At 39.2% G+C, this 5176-nt stretch overlaps 1 long non-coding RNA gene across 1 annotated transcript; it reads right to left on the bottom strand.

Moving 5' to 3' along the window:
• Positions 1 to 1668: 1668 nt before the first annotated feature.
• Positions 1669 to 3636, bottom strand: LOC307087493. The gene is made up of 3 exons (XR_013812500.1): positions 3511 to 3636; positions 1880 to 1926; positions 1669 to 1696 (listed from the first exon to the last, which is right to left on the bottom strand). It is a non-coding gene; the product is annotated as an uncharacterized lncRNA (long non-coding RNA).
• Positions 3637 to 5176: the final 1540 nt, after the last annotated feature.

Raw genomic sequence — 5176 nt, 5'->3', positions numbered from 1 at the left:
GAGCAAGCTCCACTGGGATTATACCCTCAAACACATCGTGGGCAAGATCAGGAGGATAACCAAAGATGACGTTAAAATGAGACAGATTTTGTGTGAAGACACATTCCCTTTTCACTCTGAAACAACTTGTACTTGTACTATCTTTGACTTGTCTGAGATGGGTCTGATGGAGCTCCTTGGTTCTCAGACTAAAAGCACCAGAATCAACTGAATGTACTTGAATATCACTGCTGGTTCCTGTGCAAAATCTGCAATAATATTCCCCTGAAAAACTCTGCAAAAATCCTGCAACACTGTGAGCTCCCAGGTTATCAGCGACTACGCTGAATACTGTACCTTTAAGTGACTCACCTAACAGTGGGGCATAAACGCCGAGCTCCTCAGGAGTTTTTAGATCCTGCAGAAGAGGTTGAAAGATTTTATCGTAACCATAGGTGTTCACATCATCGGTTTTGCATAATACTGACAAGTAGATAGACGACAAAGCAGAATGAGACCCCGGAGGCAAGTTAGCCAATACCCAATAAACAGCGCAAAGCTTATGTTTCCTTCGTGAGGTGCCAAGTGGGTTACACGTTTCAAAGTCATCAACATAAAAATTTAGGATGATCCTTGGCTTTTCTCCAGCAAAGAAACAATTTTCCTTAAATAGAGAACCGTCCCTTGCGGACCTGTACCGATGTGTCACACCTGAATATGTGCCTTCTTGTCTTTGATGACTCTCAACAACTTGTGTAATTATATCCCCTCTACTTAACAGCTGCTGTAAGGACTTCAATATTGGAACATATTGGAAACTGCGTTTGTTTTTGGCATCAAGAATATATTCAACTGGCTCTATAACCCCAAAGTTATCCTTGTAATACTGCTTTCGCAGATAGGATGTACTTAGAGAGCCACCTTTTTGTATAGACCTTTGCACTGGATTACCAGAACAAATTGCATCAACAGTTTCTCTAATTATAAGTTCATCAACAGAGAGGTTTTTCTGATGAAAGATGTCACGCACCGTGTCACAAGATAATGGCACAGGGGCAGAACAGATCAAATGATCGAGTTCCCCAAGAAATTCATCTACAGCTGAAGTCGGCACATGGACCAAATGCTCTAACTTTAGCAAAGCAGCTGCAAATCTATGCTCAATGACCTTCTGCAAGTCTTCAGTATGAGTGTTTGAAGGAATGGCAGTATCTGACTGCTCAACATCAACACATTCCTCACTATTTGCTTCCAATTCATCCACAGATGAGATCCCTGTAGTTATAACTACTTCTGGTTTAAAATCAACCAATGTGTGATTGGAGTGTTTTCGGTTTTTGTGTGATTTAAAAGTACAATAAATGTTTGTCTTAAAGTCACAGCCTAAAAACATACAAATGACAGTCTCGTTTCGTTTGAGATGTGCATTTATATGAGAAAAATAATCCTTCTCTGATGTTAAATCATTACAACTACAAATGTGACAACTGAATATAGCCTCTTTTTTGTGAGGAGCACCTGTAGAGTGGATTTTACTTTGGTGGACAATAAGGGCATTCCACGTCTTAAATGTGCATGGACAGTGCTGGTATGTACATGGATAACGAGAACTACGTCCAAAATGTGAATGCTTTAACTTGTAGTGATGTAAAAGCTTGGACCTACTTGATACGGTTTCTGTACACCCCTTACAACTCCACATTCCCTGGACCTAATCCTGCAACATACATCAAGATCATCAAGTCAAGTCAGAAAAAAAAGGCTCACTACCAAAATTCAAAACAAGATAGAAAAATGTCCAAATAAATTCATAGGTCTTTAAACACAACACATCTTCATTTACCTGTACAGGTAAATGAAGATGCAAATTTAGGGCTTAAATTCATGTGCGAGTACCTACCATTACAGAGCCTTTTGATTGTATGATATGCAAATAGGACAGTGAACCTGTGAAAGAAAATATTTAGCATCAGTCAAAACACACACACAATTAAATCAATCAAAACAATTACAAATTAGTAGTACAACAAAATCACTAAGCAAATGTGCTAGATGCAGACATTATTTTTAATTACACTTTCTGGAAACATTAAATAGCAAGATTAAAAAAACAAGATTTCTAGGAGAGAGAATATTACTGCAGTGTTTTTAATGACAGGATTGTTTATTGCACATACATATTTATGGCTCTATTTCATTTATTTCAGACGTGCGTTTTAGGGCTGCACGATATGGGCAAAATATGATATCCCGATATTTTTTGGCTGAATGGCGATATACGATATATATCTCGATATTTTCTATAGAGTGGGTTAGATGGCTTTGTCGCATTGTCCTGCGTACTACGGTGAGGGTTTCAGTGCGCCATAACTTTAATACCCCGCCCCCTCCCTTCTCCGTTCCATTTGGGAACATGTTTGGTTTAACTTCGCTCGTTTCGTATATTAAAATTAATTAAGGGCGCCACCACACATTTGCCGCTCTAGGCGACGCCTAGGTCGCGTATGCCGAGCCCCGGCCCTGGTTTCGGGGCAGAAGAAGCTGTCGCGGCCGGTGATGCAGCAGCACAGCCACGGAGTTTTAGCATTCCTCATACTGCACTTTGTGCCGCTGCTGTAAATCGTGGAACAGATTTGCCGTGTTTCCACTTTTAGCCGCAACGGTTTTGCTACACTCTCTACAGATTACCTGCAGCTCATCTGTTTTTTTTAAACCCGAACCATTTCCATATTATGGGAGCCGTTGTTTCTCCTCTTTGAAACAATTTCATCTCACGCCGCCATCTCGTTTTCTTTACCAGTATCCTCCATGCTTGATGTGTTTGTGAGGGTTCGGCGGGGGCGGGAATGAAGCGTCTTTGCACAGGGCACGTTCGGAAAGACGGAGTGGGAGGGGGAGGGGTCGCGCTCGCGCAGTCTCCAAGGCAAACGCAGACACTTGAGGCGGAAACGGACCATTTTAACGCATATATCGATATAAACGATATTGTCAAATCTTGTATCCCCTTGGAAATGCCGATATATCCTGCAGCCCTATGACAAATGAACATTAGAACATGAAACATGAGCTCTGAAGGAGAGGGAATTGTGAACTGACACGTTGAGCTCGATTTTTAATGTAGGCCTATGCTATTGTGTCTGGAGCAACACACATTCACAGCCACAACAGCATTTAACCGCGTACACACGCACGCACGCGCGCGCACACACGCTCGCACACATATAAGTTCATTATAACTTAAATATTTCGTAGTTATTTCGTAGCAATAGTCACAGTCTGGAGTAGAAATCTAGTCTAGTAGAGAAAAACACAGTGACGATTAACGTTACCGTCTACAGTCCTACCTTAACGTTAAATGAACTACCGTGTGTGAGCTTAACATGTAGGCTAATGCAAAGAGGCTAAAAATACACAGAGTTAACAGGCTCTTTTAGTGCTAATTGTTATATCACCATACTGTTTGAAAACAGCACTCAAGTGGACTGTCGCCCAAGTAAGCTTACAGGAACTATATAAATTTGAAGAACTTACTTTTAAAGATATTGGGCCTTGACCTCTTGCAGCATGTAGACTTTCCGTTAAATGTTGTTCGCGCTCTTTCCTTCGGAGGGCTCTTCTTTTTTTGACACAACTACCGGTACTAAGCGCCCCACATCATGAATGAAGCGCCCCCTACTGTTCTGGAGGGATTAATGACACCTTAATTTCCAGCAGAGACCAAACTCGATTACAATGAGTTCGTTTTTTTAATTTGATTAAATTCATCCAACTTGTAAGAAACTAGTTAGTTCAACAACCTCTATAAACAACTTGGGTCTACTTGATTAAATCATGTTCACAAACAGAATCTAAATAAATTGTGTTACTTTTACTAACTACACTTTCGTAAATTCAAAGACCCAATATTTCCCTTTTTTCAGTGCATAGTGGAAACACGGGTCACTTGTGCTTTGGCTTTTGATCAAGAATAACATCCTGCAATTCAGCTTACTCACCAATATTACGCTCCTTTGTGTTTGAAGATGTATGCATACTCATTCCATGCTGCAGTCTTCTCAGTTTTCTTCAAAACTCCTCTGTATTCCAAAATGAATGAGCCCTTACGAATTGGCTCCAATGCAAACACACCTCTTCCTATCAATAAATAAATAACAGTTAATGAAAACAGAAAATTAGACATGATAGAAAATGACAATCATGAGGAAAGAAGGTGATATTTATAAGATCGGCTAAACTCACTCATCAAATATCATCTCAACATTACTGTACAGATTCACAATATTTACTGTTTTTCCTCAATGAGAAAAGGCATTACTTGATGAAAACATTGTGAAATTTGATCCTAAAACTGCTTTTGTCAAAAGCCAATATTTAAAGTCATGCAAAACTTTGATGTGACATACTGTATTTTACTGTATGACCTTGTATGCCTAACTCTGTCCTTATAAACCATCACTGGGCCACACACAAAAACACAGAAGTCTTCATAATAAAGAATGGGTTCACACTGTTTCACTGTTGTCCTCATACGCCAAACACTGGCCTCAAACACCATGATCATGCAAACACAAAAAACGCGCAACATTGTATCTAGTTGATACAATGTTGCGCCGCGCAGCAGCCAGTACAAATGGGTTAAAGCACTCCCTGTGTTTGAATCTACTCTGACACAGTGTACTGACAAACCTCTTTGAGCAAGATTGTGGGAGACACAAAATCTGACCACAATTGACCAAAAAACACTAAAACTGACCTAAAAATGACCTAAAACTGACCAAAAACTGAAACAAAGGAAATTAATATGATTAAAGCTTATTTTGATTTGTGAGCCTTTACGAATTGGCTCTAATGCAAACACACCTCTTCCTGTCAATAAATAAATAAATAACAGTTAATGAAAACAAGCGTAATAAAAAAAGTGAAATTATTAGTTGAAAATTTGAAATTATGATAAAAAATGACAATCATGAGGGAAGAAGGTGATATTAATAAGATCTGCTAACCCACTAATCAAATATCATCTCAACATTACTGTACAGATTCACAATATTTACTGTTTTTCCTCAATGAGAAAACGCATAACTTGATGAAAGAATTGTGAAATTTGATCCTAAAACTGCTTTTGTCATAAGCCAACAGTGATGGTAATAACGGCGTTATAAATAACGGTGTTACTAACAGCGTTACTTTTTTCAGT

The sequence above is a fragment of the Pollachius pollachius genome (genome assembly GCF_949987615.1).
Source record: "Pollachius pollachius genome assembly, chromosome: 15".
NCBI lineage: Eukaryota > Metazoa > Chordata > Actinopteri > Gadiformes > Gadidae > Pollachius > Pollachius pollachius.
This window is presented reverse-complemented; position numbering and strand designations above follow the sequence as displayed.